Source organism: Diabrotica virgifera, chromosome 9, assembly GCF_917563875.1.
Source record: "Diabrotica virgifera virgifera chromosome 9, PGI_DIABVI_V3a".
NCBI classification, from domain to species: domain Eukaryota; kingdom Metazoa; phylum Arthropoda; class Insecta; order Coleoptera; family Chrysomelidae; genus Diabrotica; species Diabrotica virgifera.
Window position 1 is genome coordinate 28,802,769 of NC_065451.1, and position 16,378 is coordinate 28,819,146.

Below are 16,378 nucleotides of genomic sequence, written 5' to 3' on the forward strand. Positions count from 1 at the left end.
TAAGTAACAGGTACATACCTATAATTTTGTAACAGGTAATATTATTGTTGTTATCTTAGATAGATATAACTTTTGTATAACTTTGTCATCTTAGAGTCACGTTATATTCAATTTGATCTAACTCAGAGATTGTTAAAAATCTGGTAGTTAATTTTAATAAATGTTTATTTATTTTGTATATCATTTATTCTTATTTCCTTTATATTTCCATATACTTATTTATTTAATATATTTAATATTCGACAGCCGTGTAAGATACCTGGGAGAATGATCGAAGATCATTTTCTTGGCGCCCATGATTTGTTAGTTTTATTTAATTTGTTCTTCTTTAGCAAATATTCATCTTTATTCATTTTCAGTACATTATTCTTATCTTAATATTTTCCTTTCTAGTCATCATTATCTACTTGAGCTACTTTTCTTCTACAGGCATGCAAACGAGCCATATCCATCCTTGAGTGTCAAGTTGTTCTCTTGCATCTCTTGCTAGCCAACTCTATTCAGTTTGCCTCTGTCTATTCATACTTCTACTTTTATCCCTCTTAATTCCCCTTTACTAAACTTCATCATCTTATCATTATTTCCCCCTACATAATACTACTGCACAAGTACTATTTTATTTACAGGTTCAAATATTTAGACATTCCAGAGAGAGAGAGTTTTTCTCTATAAACTAGTTGACCATACCACTGACTGTTCTGTTTTATTAACCCTAGAAAGGTGGACTATTATTTACTGGCAGTCTAGGTGGACTTTCGTCATTTTTATGACATGTAACAAAAAATTGGAAAAGAAATACAAAAATGTAATTGTAAACACATTTATTCCAAAAATTAGAGAAAATGTATGTCTTAGCACTCTCAGTAAGTGGCACAAATATAAAGAGAGTTGATGTACATACATTTATTTATTTATTTATTAATTTATTATTATACGGGATAACCCCATTAACAGAAAAATTACAGTTAAATATTAATACATTTCCAAAAGGTAATAATAAATTCAATGTGTTAAATATGACTTAATTAATCTAAAAAATATAGAGTTAGAAAAGTATAAAAACACTGAAAAATTTCATATGTCACGAAAATTAATATATAACATAAATATTGACTACAAAAAAAATATACAACATACAAACATAACACTTAAGAGTATAAAAATAACATCACAGAGCAAGAGATCTTTTTAATTGATTTAGAGTTATATTAAATAAATCAAGTTCGTAATTATTTAACAATCCCATATACCTATCAAGTGGGTTGTGAACGCCATACAATGTTCTATGGAAAGGTATTTTAAACATATTATGGTAAGGGAGAGCTTGATAAGGAACATTAAAATTAATCTGACTTAAAAGATTGGGAGAATCTATAAGTCCATTTATGATCCTAAAAATGAAAACAGCACCTGCTATGTCACAGCGTACCTTAAGTGGAGGTAGGGACAACTGTTGTTCAAGAAAAGAATAATCGTGATTGACAATGATAGTTTGTGTATAGTAAGCACATGATCTCAAGAATCTATGTTGTATTCTCTCGATAGTATCAATATGAGTCTGGAAATAGGGTGACCAAACCACAGAACTGTACTCCAAGAGGGACCTTACTAAGCTACAGTAAACAAGCCTAGTAGATTCAATAGAGAAGAATTTGCAATTTCTTGTAACAAATCCCAAAAGTTTAGATGCCTTCACAGATACAGCATTTATATGCTCCACAAAAGAAAGCTTCTCATCCAAAACAACACCCAAATCCCTAACGGAAGATACATATTCAAGTGGCTGATTATTAATGATGTAACCTGATTCAATTCTACTGACTTTCCGAAAGAAGCTTATAAAACAGCATTTCCTGGCATTCAAGAAAAGTTTGTTTCGAACACACCACTCCTGCAGTCTATCAAGATCATCCTGCAACAACGCCTGGTCCAACAAACCATCCACAGGTCTCCAGAATTTCAGATCATCAGCTAGCATTAAGCATTTACTATTCAAAAAGCAATTATTTATATCATTAACAAAGATGATAAAAAGAAGCGGAGAAGTATGGCCACCCTGAGCAACTCCGGAGCTTACTGTAATAATGTCAGATAAATAGCTACCAATCTTCACTCGTTGAGTATGCCCCGATGAGGAGTTCTTAATCCACTCGACAAAGTTAACATCAAAACCCACAGACACCAGCTTTTCCAAGAGTATCTGGTGATCAACACGATCAAACGCTTTCGAAAAATCCGTGTATATGGCATCTATCTGTTTACGATCCTCCATTTGACACAATAAGTCAGACTGATACTCGACCAAGTTCGTCGCAGCAGACCTTTTTATGCGAAAGCCATGCTGCGAATCGGAAATTAATCCGTTACACAACCAAGAAAGCTGCTTGGCCACCAGGCTGTCAAAAAGCTTGGGTATTGCAGACTGAATGCATATGCTGCGATAATTTTCAATGTTATCCTTTTGCCCATTTTTATAAACAGGTATAACGTAGCTCTCCTTCCAAGCAGCCGGAAACATAGATGTCGCTAAAGACCTGTTAAACAGTAAATGCAAAGGTATGACTAGAGTACAGACACACTTTTTCAAAAGATAATTAGGCACACCATCAGGACCAGCTGACAGCTTATTGGGAAGATCACTTATACTGTCAAAAATTTCAATTATGGATATCGCAGCAGGTCTAATACATGTACTTACATTGCTACCCTCAGGGTAGCAGGGCACCCGGAGCTGACCATTATTAGGCAAGTAAACAGTTTGAAAGAACTTCTTAAATAAATTTGCTATATCTTGACCGTTAGATGCTGATTGGTCTAAATAAAATAAAGAGCTCGGTAAGCTATGAGTAGATCGCTTGTCATTAATGAACTTCCAAAATGATTTAGGGTTATTTTTTAAGCTAATGTCTACTCCACCCATATAGCCACTAAAGCATGTATCAGACAAACGCTTACACTCAGCCCTAAGGCGAGAAAACCTAACATATTCAGCATCAGACTGACTTCTCATGTACTTAGAGTGGGCACGTTTTTTCTCCTGCGTTAAATTCCTGAGTTCGTGGGAAAACCATTTAGGGAAGGAAGATGTTCTGAATCTTTTTAATGGTACAAACAATGCTATCCCCGTCAACAGAACATCATAGAACAAACCCACAGAATTATCAACACCCTCAACCAGACAGTTCTGCCAATCCATGGATGCAAGGAAGTTATTGAGTTCAGCGTAGTTTCCATTTACAAAATCATAAAAGAATTCATCATATTTTAAATTCTCTGAATCAGTTAAATCTAAGTTTAAAAAACACTCATAACCCACATGGTGTTGGCTAGGGTCTACCAAAGGATCTTTTGCTTTCAAGACATTTAATTCCCTAACATTTGAAAAAACCAAATCTAAAAATACATTACGATTATTAGGAACATTAATGTGTTGAAAGAATTTTAAAAACCCTAACTCTTGAGCAACATCTAATGCAGGATCCCCTCCAGGACACTGAACCATTAATCCATACTCGTCATTCAGCCAAGTTGCATTGGGTAGGTTGTAATCGCCAAATATGTATATGTTAAGTGAAGTGTAACGTATGGTAATATCTTCTATAGATTGACAATGCAGTAAGTATCTCGTGAAGATTGTGGAGGAATGTATACTCCACCCACCACAAACCTTGTTGTTTTATATTGGCATAGGATATAGATTTGCTCAACTCTGTCCTCATTAATAGAGATACGTTGAGATTGTATCTTCTTGCTCACAAAAACCAGAACACCACCACCGCTTTGTTTGGGACTCGTCCTTAAAGATCTGTCAAATCTGTAGATATTAAAGCCAACACATGTAATCTCACAATCGGTTATATTATCATTAAGGTTACTTTCAGCAAATATTATAATGTCATGCGAACAACATGAAATACTCTTTATCACATCAAATAATTTGGTTCGCAGGCCACCAATATTTTGATAAAATACTGCTAATGGGGATGAAACTAGTTTTTTTGCTTAGTTTCTTTAACTACTGGGGCCCCATTTTGATATATAATGCCCAGATTTACTTCACCAGCAGATTTTATTTCTTCCAGTTCTCTTTTTGCTGCCTTGTAAGCATCTATTTCCATTCTGGTTTGATCTCTAGAGATGCTGTAGATTGATCCCCTAAGTTTATTGCCTGATTTAAGGGCTAGTTTCACAGTATTAGAGTTACATACTACCTTGACTGGTCTAATTCGATTAGAATCTGATGATTTGCCAATGCGAACTACATGCTTAATGCTGGACTCTTGTTGTTGTATACCGAGTAAACGAAAAATCTCATTAACCTTACCTTTATCATGATTAATACGTTCTGACAGGATATTAGAATTAGATTCAGGCATCTTATAGATTATTAGGTTGTTAGCTCGTTCAATGCGCTGCTGAACCTCATAATAGATTGAGTTGGCAGAAGTCTGAGAGCTATTATTTTCCAGCTGATTAATTTTATTCTTTAAGCTGGTTATTTCATCTTCCAGCATCATAAACCTCCTCACAAAAATGGGCACATTTTTAAAAGCATCTCGACAGTCACTACAAAAGTACATTAGAAGTCGCTTCTGAAGAACCACTGCTCTTGTCTCAGATGTAGATAAACCAGAGCATTTTTCAGCCAGATGTAATTTAGATCTACAGCTGTCGCAGGCAATAATCTGCTTTTCATCATTGCCCAAATCAAGGGAGCAAGCACTACACATGTTGTTATCCATCCTAACCTCAAAACGAAATCTTCAAATATATCATCAATCCACAGATTTTTCGTGGTTCTTATTATCGGAAAAGATAATATAGAATCCGAATAATACAAACTGCACAGTATTTTTATAAAAGTACTTCTTAAAATGATAAAAACACAAAAAACACAAGCTTAACTTACGAAAATTACGACTTGATAATTGAACTTCAACGAGAAAAATACATCAAGAGTGTATGTGTATGTGGTGTTCGCCCCATATAAGGTTATGACATTTGGTTGCAATATGTAGTAGCAGGGTTGCCAACGACCGAACGTCGTTTTCTACTAGATTTAGGTATAAAATCTACTAAATTCTACTAGATGGAGGATAAAATCTACCAAAAATTCTACTAAATTATTTGCTCACAAAATGACACTTGACAGCCAAAAAAGAAGAAGAAATGACAGATGACAGCCCAAAAAAGAAGAAGAAATGACAGATGACAGCTAAAAAAGAAGAAGAAATGACAGATGACAGGTTATTATATGTTAAAAACAACAAAAACCATGTTTATTTAAAATATAATAATTTTTATATTTACATAAACCACACATAAACAACATAATTGAAACTTCTAAAAAATAATTAAAAAAATGTTAAACATGCACTTATTCTATAGAAAAGTATATCCTCTCTAGGAGAAAGTGGTGAAAACAAGAGAAACAAGTTGATTTAACTAATACCATTGATTAAGAACTACCCTTTTTTTTAAATTCTAATACATTTTGTACATTTAATTTTTTTAACGTCACTTTCTTGTGCTTAACACAGTTTACTATCAAAAATTTTACTTCAAAATTAAGTTAGTTTAACGTTTTGAATTGTAAACTGATTTTAATATAAAATTATAGCTTATTTCCAGTAAAAATAGTGCATTAGAGTTCATTTCTAACTCTCAATAAACCCCTACTGATAAAATGTTGCAAGTCTGCAAGCATTGGCAATTTCATCTGATTGCACATATCACAAAAATATCCTCTCTAAGAAGAAATATGTAGGTAAAAATAAGTTGTATTTAACTGAAAGGATAAGTAGTTATTAAAATGAAATAAAGTGTCTCTATTTATTATAATATGGGTAACATATTCATAAATACAAACAAGGAAATAATAATATTATATTATAAGTGTTGTATCCCACAAGTCATTTTTAGGGAGAATGTGACTTACACCGTTTGACTTCTGAGGCATCCATATGTAAACATGTAAAAGACAACTATAAGTTCTAGGCAAAAAAATATCAAATCGTATATTTTGTACAAAATTCATTTACTTAAACAACATTTACTCAACTACTTAAAATATTTTCAATTTCCTCTAATTCTAAACCTACAATGGTATGTTTGCTGTCTTTTGTAATGTCTTTAAAGGTAGGTATATCGGAATTAAAATAACATTTGTATATTTTTTTTCTCCTTATGAACTTTTATTTACAATCAATTTCTTAAAAATTTTAAGTAAGTTTGAATGAAATTTTAAGCAAGGAAGGAGGAGCATCCAATGATGCTTCGTCTTATAGGTTTATTTCACTGTTTTATTAAATCTTGTAGCCACGTTCGCTTGAGTCTTCTGTGTATTCGTCCATTGGTAGATATGTTTGATCAGTTCGTTGTCTTGGTTTCTTGTTCGACTTTCATGGTTGGTCACTTTACGCTGTATTTCATGTATTACGAAGGGAATATTCAGATCATTGTGAGATTACTGACATACCAGGGTGCGCCAGTAATTGGTCTAAGGTCTTTTGATTGAAATCTCTGTATGGTTGTGATGTGTGTTAATTTAGCACAATCCCAGAGATGGATACCATACATCCTAATTGATTTCAACATGGCTTTGTATAGTAGTAATTTGATATTTAATGACAATTTGGATATCCTACCAAGGAGCCAGTACATTTGTCTGAACTTGAGATCCAACTGCCTGCATTTCATTTAGAGGTGTTTGTTCCATGTTATCCTTTGGTTGATATGCAATCTAAGGTATTTAAGATGCAATGTAAACTAATTTGAATGCACAAATATCATTCTTGAGACGAGACATTGTGGAAAAGTTTAGAATTTGTTAAAATGCTGGATTCAAAAGTAGGAGTTTAATACAACAGATATATAACATAAATGGTATTAACAATATAAACAGGTTAATACAATAAAACAAAGGTTTAAGTATTTATTTTTTAAATTTTAATACTTTATGCATTGGAATCTATAAAGTTTTGAACTAAGACCAAAAGTATGACACTTTCATTTGCATGCCATCAGCATTTGTTTATTTAAATGTGCTATAAAAAAACACCATAAATCCAATTCCTTTACTTATTATTTTTTTGTCCTTTAAAACAATTTGTTTATTCATACATTTTTGCTAGCTGTGGAAGTTCTTTTAACGGAATGTGATATAACATACTTTAAATGATACTTCAAATCAAACACCAATATCATGTACCTATGTATTTATAAATTTATTAACAAACTGCAGTCCAAGAAAAATAATATATTATCAACATTGGCCATTTACAGTAAAACCTCCGTTAACCAAAATAATTGGGGGTAGGCTGTTTTGGATAACAAGAATTTCAGTTAAAAATGACATTGTTTTTGTACTCTTCTTTTATCAAATTACATAGTATTGGAGAGATATAGCTACAAAACATCATTGTCAAAGGGAAACACAAAAGAAAATAGAAGAATTCTTTAAAAAACACTCTAAACATGTTCATTTTCCTTGATTTTATTGCTTTTTGATTAATTTCCTTTATATTGACAAAATTATTGAAACTGTCAGCCATTTCGGTTAAACGATGTTTTGGTTAAAAAGGTTTCGGTTAACGGAGGTTTTACTGTATTTGCCTTAAATGGCAACATTTTAAAACAAACAAACACACATTACACAAAAAGTTGCACTAGACTTTCTCCTGGTTAAAAATGTATAAAGGTACTGCCACAGTTTGTTCGAATTAATAACCGCAGGCTCAGTTGCCAATATTTCAATGTTTTCTCTAAACAACTGCAATATTTGTAAAGCTGCTATTATTGGAACAAAAGGTATGTTGCATTGCATCTCATTTCACATATTAATACGAAAAATCTCTTTAAAATACCAAACCTTCTTTCAATAACAATTGAAGCAATTTATGATTGATTAAAAAGCACTTCAACTGCTGTCGAAGATTCTGCTATGGTGTCATTAATAGGTAGTTGAGAACTGGATATTCCCTAACAATACATTGTCCATAAATTCCCCATTTTATGTGCCCATAATCCATAATATGCAAAAGTATTTGACAACTCCTAAAATAGAGTATTTTTTCTAAATGCACTTCCATAATATTGTAGGATGAGTATTATGGGTTATATTGCTCTTTAAATGACAAAATACTAATTAAATTCAACGTTTTACTCTTTTTCATGATCTTTTTACTTTTTATATACATTACAGGTAACAAAAATAGAATTTTAGCACATTTTAGAGGTTATTTTTATAATTTTTTACAAAAATAAAAATATTTAATGTCATTGTCATTTGTCAAAATAAAAGATTCCTTTCTTACAACCAAAACCTACTAAAATCTACTATATTTTCTACCAGATTCTAAAATCTACTAGATTTAAAATTTTCCCACTAAATCACAAGAAATTCTACTAGATCTAGTAGAAAATCTACTAAATTGGCAACCCTGTGTAGTAGTCATGTGCCTCTTTTTACTCGGACAATAGAAATATAACTTATGTTTCTTTTCTTCACGTAACTGATATTCACGTAACTGAAGGGCCGGCGTAGCCGAGTGGTAGTGTGCTAGGCTAGCGTGCCGGTGGTCCGGAGTTCAAATCCTACCGCCGGCAAGAACAACTAGACATTTTTAAAATGTTTATAGGCCCCAGGTCGACTCAGCCTGAATAAAATGAGTATCTTGGGTAAAACCAGGGGTAACAATAGGCGGTTGAAGCGTAGCACTGGCCCTGTTACCTTCCTTGTATACCGTAGGCCCTAGATATAGCAGACTACCCTGCTATACTCCCAAAGCCACGTGAGCGGTATAAAACGGGAGACTATTATAACTGATATTCATTTTCTTCCCAAATTTTAAGGACAGGCTAACTAAGAGTGCTCAAAACTGAAAGGTGGACTATCATAAAATTTACAATGAGCCTCAAAAATCTAATACGCAAATACAGTAATAAAGAAACACACCCACCACTTGTTAACACCTTGGCTGTGTTACAGGACAAATAGACCTTGTACCACACTAATGGTTGGCTGCGTTGACTATGTAGTAACACACAGTGGCAAATGGGGTATACAGGGCATATATGCCTTGTAACGCACCCAACGTAAGTTTATAAATATCTCTAAATGCAGCCAAGGTGTCAAATCAAGACTAAAGAAACAGCTACTGAGGAGTGTATTTGCAAATGGGCATAAGTTACATGATTGCACCTGAACTGCAAAGAAAACTGAGGGGCGTCGTCAAATTTATGAGTGTCCACCTTTCTAGGGTTAAGTTAAGTTCTAGGGTTAATTATTCTTACAACACATTTATTCCTAGAACTCTTCGATTAGCTAACTCATTAAATAACCTCGAAATTTTTAATATATCAGTTTCCCGCTTTAAAAACCATATTCCTTCCCTAACTTTTTAATTTTTTAATATTTTCGGCCAGAGCTTTTGTATTGTGTTTAGTGTTACATGCCATGTATGTATTAGATAACTCAAAACCGTTATACCTTGGAACATTTCTGAATTGATTTAGGTGATATCTTTTGTTTGTAATTGTACTGACCTATATGTTATCTTATTCTTTTTTTTTTCTTTTTTGTAACTGTACTACTCATAGAATTATTTTCCCTCAAACCACTTTATGTTATATTATGATAATTTATGTTATATAATTGGTTAACATTAATGTTATATAATTGTATAATTATGTTATATAATTTAGATGTCTTAAACTTCAATCAGATCTGGCCAGACTGGATGAGTGGTGTGAGAGTAATGCCATGGATCTAAACATCACTAAGTGCAACTCCATAACTTTTACCAAAAAACTTAATAAAATTAATTTTGAATATAGTATTAAAGGAACACCATTGTCCCAAGTCTCATCTATTAGGGACCTTGGAGTCACAATGGACTCCACACTCTCTTTTGTCGAATCACATTGACATCACAGTTTCTAGAGCACTTAGGATGCTTGGATTCATTAAGAGAAGCTCACATGACTTTAGGAGTATTAATGCTATTAGAGTGCTGTACTGTAGTCTTGTCAGGCCTTTATTGGAATATTGTTCTTCAGTTTGGAGCCCCCATTATACTTCACACATTCACAGAATTGAATAGGTGCAGAGAAAATTCCTTAGGTACCTAGCATATAAATCCAATATACCTCGTGTAAATGAATTTTCATATGATTTTGCATTATTACAAGATACATTTTCCCTGCCTACATTGAAAGTGAGGAGGGATCAGGCAGATCTCAAAATATTTTTTAAACTCATTAATAGCATAATTGACTGTCCTTCATTGATTTCCACAATGTTGTTTTCAGTTCCATTAAGAAACACCAGATCAGTTAACATATTTCATCAGCCATTTAGGAGAACCAATGTTGGCCTTAATTCTTATATAACTAGAGTGTCACGAATGGCTAACTGTTGCGCTGATAGTTTGGATTTTTTTAATCAAAGCTATACGCTGTGAGCTCGTACGTAGAGGGGATATTTACAAATTCGCTAGCGCCAGTAGTGGCAAGTCTGTAAACGTTTACCGGAAATTTGACATAAATGTCAAAGTGATTAATTTAAAATTAAAATTAAACACATTAATTATAAAAAATATTAGTTGGTCAAAGCTGTGGTATATATTTTTACCTTAAATATACTTACGTTTTAAATACTGAATTTAAGTATTTTTAATGTTCCGTAATATGTAATTATAAATTAATATATTAATCTTGGCGCCATCTACACGATAATTGTGAAAGTATCCGAAGTAAGAAATTCATATTTTATCAATAGAACGTCAAAATGATTAGCAAAATCTTAAAAAAATCGATTACAATTTAATTACTTTTTTGCGTTGAAAATATTAAGCGATAACAATTAAATAATAAATTTAAAAATTACCGGTGAAAGTTGAATTAGTAATCTGCTAAGAGCGCCACCAGCGAAGCTCAGAGCGTATAGTAAATTTGTGAGCCTGTTAAAGCAAATTGTGATATAAATTTTTCAATGTGATATATTGTGGTATATTATAATAACATGACATGTAACTAATGATTTTGTACCTGTCAGTTTTATATATCAATGTTGTATTGTTTTATTATTTTAACTTTAACTCTATTTTTCTAAGCACTTTTTAGACTGTTTTTATATTAAGAGTTTATTATTTGACTAATTCTATTGAGGTCTTTAAACTGTAAATTGTACTAAAAGTGGACAAGGCCCGTTAATAAATAAATAAAAGTCTTATCAACTTTAGATGTAGTACTAGAATTCTTAGAGACATGGCATATTGTTTTCTATAAAACTCTATCACACAAACTATGGCAACTTCTCTCCAATTAACAAAATTTAGACACTCGGAAATGACTTTTATCAATCTTATGATATGGTGGATATAAAATCTGTCAAGGTACAGCTCTGACATTGGCTGCATACAGCAGTTACAGTTGTCACTTCTGCCGGACAGTAGTTGCATTCAGATGTCGAAATCAGTCTCATACAAATTAACAGTGCAAAGTAGTGATTGTTGCAATCGTACCTTAAAGGTACGATTCCGACAACGACTGCAGACAGCAGTTAGAGTTGTCACCATGACGACATCATTACTTTGCACTATTAATTTGTATAATTATTAGCCACTGCTGTCTGGCAGAACGTCAGTTGCTAATAAATATACAAATTAATAGTGCAAAGTAAATAATGACGTTGTCATGGTGACAACTCTAACTGCCGCCTGCAGTTGCCGTTTGCCATCTGCAGTCGTTGTCGAAATCGTACCTTAAGATTTAAACACTCTGACTGAGTCTGTTAGATATCAAAGATGAGTGACTCTACCCAACTTAGTGTGATGGCTTAGTGTGAAAACCTCATATCTTATTAAATTACAATTTTACAGGAGAGGTAAAAAACTGATTTTCTGCATAATATAACCTAAAACCAAAAACTACCCTTACATATTTTTAATTTGAGCACATTGAGACAAATATCTGATATTGGCCCAGAGCTGAAAGTGTTAAATGTTGCTATTAAATTGGAAATACAAATATTAACTATGGAAAACACATAAACATCCTTGCAGTACATAGAGCCTTTGCCCAAGTAACTATGATAACATCACATTTTTCATCTAAAATGAGGTTGTGTTTATGATTATTTAGGTTTTCATTTTTCATAGCTTATAGCACATTTCCAAATACTAGGTTGATACAGTACAAATCTTTTGATTTAAGGTTCATAAAATGTGTCTATATGCAGGACTATCTTTTATTGTTCACAAAAAACTTTTGTCTAAGTCGAATCTCTCAAACAAACACTCCAAATTAAGTACCAAATTCTTGGTTATAAATAATATACCTGGGGCCCGTTTCACAAAACTACAAGTGTTGTTAGTAACAATTGTTAATATTCAGCACTTGTAATCACAAGCTGTTAATAACTAGCGTTTCACAAAAAAAATATTTAACTTGTTCGTTACATGTGTAAATTTGTCAGCAACAAGTGCACTTCACGCATGTTAGTTACAAGTTTGCAAATAAACATAACCTTAAAATAGTTTTGTTGACAATTTACTAGTTAAACGTCAGTCGTTATTTATAATTCTGTGACAATGTCGAAAAGCGTCTTAAATGGTACTAAAATTATAATTTTAAAAGAGATTAGAGATAAGAAAGCAATTCTTTTCGGCAGCTTTTCCGACAAATTAACAAAAAAAGACAAAATAGAATGTTGGAAAACTGTGCACCAAAAATCCACCAGTTTAGGGCTTGTGCCTCCAAATAAGGATTGGACTTACAGCTGTGATGTATTTTGGCAAAATTTAAAGAAAACAACAATGGTAAGTGTTAGCGTTTAATTTGCCAAAGTGTAAGCGTATCTGACACTTTTTTTCGTATTGCAGAAGAAAGTTGATAACAGGAGGAAAACTGGTTCAGGTGGAGGCACAGATTCTAAATTTACAGAAATGGACAATGTAGTTCTCGACATTCTTGGGCTGGATAATCCAATTCTGTGTAGTCTCGGCATTTCCGAAACTTGGGAGCAAGATCCTGAGAACGTTGAACAAGAAATAGAAAATTCAAACCATTTGCAAGATCACGGTGCAACAAACAAAATTAAAAACACTAATGTGTTTATTTCTACTGGGAGCAGCAGTGTACCTACTGCATCTTGTGCAAAAAGGAAAAAGTCGAAAATATCTAATGAAAATGACCCAATTGACGAAGCACTAATCGATTTAAAGAAAAAAAAATTACAACACCAAATTGAAATCCTTGCAAAAGAAAGTTATCTAAAAACATTAAAGATTTTAAAACTAGAACGGGAACTACATGTGACCCCTTCAACATTCACTGCATCGTTCGATTCTGCTGTAACCTACCTCATAAATGTAGAAGAGTCACCTACCAGTGAAAGCGTGGACTATTCGACCATTGTTTGAGAAGTTATGTTACTGTTATATTTGATTTTTTAATTAATTATAAGAAAAACGTTTTGTTTATAGGAATTACTTCTTTGATTTTTAATTCATGATTATGCTAAGTATTTGTTAAATGTTTTGGAAATTATTTTTTCGTTTAAATAAAAAGTAAATATTGTGTATTATTCTATATTTATTTATTTTATATTCTTTATTGTTTTGAAGTTACACTGGAACTAGTTTGTATTTCTAAAATAATTTATCAACTCCTGTTGTCTTTGTCTTGCATTCAAAGGAGCTGGTTGTCCGGGTATTTCGTTATTGTCTTCCATTTCTTCATTATCCATTTGTCGGTTTATATTCATTCTCTCCCGAGTAATGTTATACAGTGCTGTGCAGCATTTGAAAACATCGGCTGCATATACTGGACTCAAACGAAAGTAGTTAAGACAAGGAAATTTCTCCTTTAATACGCCTAAAGCATTTTCGACTAAACGCCGTGTTTTCTTATGTGCTCTGTTGTAGGTAGCCACAGCCTCATCCACATTCACCTCAATTGGGGTCATAAGCCAATCCTTCAGCGTTTCCCAACCGGTGGGTCGCGACCCACTAGTGGGTCCCGGACAGATTTCACGTGGGTCGCGGCCTGGCTTTTACAGTAACTTAGTGGCGTACAGAGTACAAAATAGCGTGTCATCATGGGTGAGGGATGGGTCGCGAATATGAAAAACATCAGAAGGTGGGTCGCGAGACATAAAAGGTTGGGAACCACTGTAATAGAGGGTATCCAGAGTCACCTAGAATTATTCTATTTGGAATTGGATGCCAACCAGCTTCCATTCTCTGAAAAAGGGTGCTATTTCTCAGTACTCTCGCGTCATGAACACTTCCCAGCCAATTTGCACTAACATAATAGATTTTCAAGTCTGGTCCACAAACAATCATACAATTAATAGAGTGATTTCCATTACGATCAACAAAGCAGGTTCGTTTTCAGTTGGAGCATCTATTTTAATAAGCGTCCCATCAATACAACCTATAACTTGGGGAAATCCTGCTACTGCAAAGAATTCTGCAGTCGTATTTAAAATATTTGCCGGCCAAGCAACAACTTGATGAAATTTTATTTGGTTAATTGCGTGTACCACTTTTTTACACATCTACTGACACTTGCTTTGCTGACCCCATGAGTATCTGCTATGACGTGATATTGTCCTCCACTGCCTAGCCAGTGTAATGCTATACACAATTGCATTTTTGTTGCCAGTGCATAAGAGTGATTCGTTGGATGCGCTAAGACAGGTGCAATGTCTATACGAAGTTGTTCCATTTGTATAGAAGTCATCCGAAAATGTTCATTAAACTTGTAAATTGATGGAAAATCACTATTAATTCTTGGTCTGAATATTCTCCTCCTTCTTCTTTGAACAAATACCTCATTTTCATTTTCTGACGAAGAGCTGCTACTAGACAACATTTTTCCTACACTTATTACACTTGTCAAACCAACTACCTACCTTCAAAGTTAGGTAGAAAATGTTTAGTTCACTACAACTGTCAACTACAAACTTGTAAATTATTCTTGTGTTGAACAAGTAAATTGTTAGTAGCTTACAAGTAATTTACTTGTAAAATTGTAAAATTCATTAGTGGTTACAAGTGAATACTTGTGCATTCGTGAAACACTAATAACGAGATAATATTTTGCCAAACTTGGTAAGAATTTCATTGTAACTGACAAACGTGTAGTTTTGTGAAACGGGCCCCTGGTATTCACACTAAATCAAGAGACCAAGTGATATACCTGGTTTCTTTTTTCTGCTGTAACAAATAGTCTGGTGTATTTGGATTTTTTCTAACAGTTGTAAATCGTGAGATATCAGGTTTTCAAACTAAAACCACCAAAATGTCATTTTCGAAAAAAATTAGATACGAGGTTTTCACACTAAGCCAACGATAGTTAAAATATTCTATTGTGACAAATTTTTGTAAAAGTGCTTATAAAAAAGCAGTGTTAATGTTAAAGCAGCGTTAATGTAATAGCCTTATAAATACCTAATGTTTTCTGTAGACGATGTTTCCCATACAACTACAACACATAACACAATCGTGGGCACCGAATTTTAGTCGAGTCGAGTTGAATTGAACTTAAACAAGAACCAGTGAGGTGATCATATTAGATAAAAGAGTGTTGTGTAACGACCACGGTGACGAGTGACGACAATACTACACTACATTTACTACAATACATACACTCTTCTATGAATACATAATAACAAAAAATAATATGGACGCCGACGCCAGTAGTAGTAGTTCAAATTTTAAAATTCTTCTTCTCTTTATTTATTTAGATCATTTTACCGTAAGACGTTTAATATATAGACCCGGCAGCCAGCAGTGGCCTAAAAATTTGGTGTTATCAACAGTGATGCCACGGCTACCAATTTCCCGTCGAATCTACTGATTTCTCTTTTTTTTCTCCTGAAAATCAAATTTGTAGTTTTCCTTATTATTTTATGGATTTTGCTATATCTAAATCCAGGATATCCAAAACACAAAGAGCAATGGAAAGACAGATGCTGGGTATCGGTCTTAAAGACAAGAAAAGAAAAGAAACTCATGAATCAGAGAAAAAACAGAGGTGAACAATGCACCTATCAAGAGAGGTTGCAAAACTTAAATGAAACATCGCCGGCCCACTCTGAGGCAAAAAATGAAAGATGGAATAAGCGAATTCTACACTGGCGACCATGGGATCACAAAAGAAAAAGAGGAAGACCATAGATGAGATGGACGGACCACGGTTCTTAGACATAGTAGTAGTACTACCACCGAACAACTGTTGTTCGGTGGTACTACTACGGTACTTGTACCCTTGTACGGTTGCCTAAATCGACTAACCAATGAACATTAAGGGTGAGATTACGTCACGAGAGTTTACTGTCATTTGAATCGTAATATGATTTTTTCGAATC

At 33.3% G+C, this 16,378-nt stretch overlaps 1 protein-coding gene across 6 annotated transcripts in view; it reads right to left on the reverse strand.

The window, feature by feature from the left end:
* The window catches only part of LOC114336973 (zinc finger protein OZF-like), a 181,829-nt gene extending 166,034 nt beyond the window's left edge, over positions 1 to 15,795 (reverse strand). For 3 of the 6 annotated variants that reach the window (XR_007700929.1, XR_007700928.1, XM_050662228.1), the window contains exon 1: positions 15,459 to 15,782. The gene's annotated coding sequence lies outside the window, so the exon portion shown is untranslated. Of the gene's footprint in view, positions 1 to 15,458 lie in introns of all 6 variants that reach the window. The other 3 variants (XM_050662226.1, XM_050662229.1, XM_050662231.1) reach the window with 3 other exon arrangements.
* Between the last annotated feature and the right edge of the window lie 583 nt (positions 15,796 to 16,378).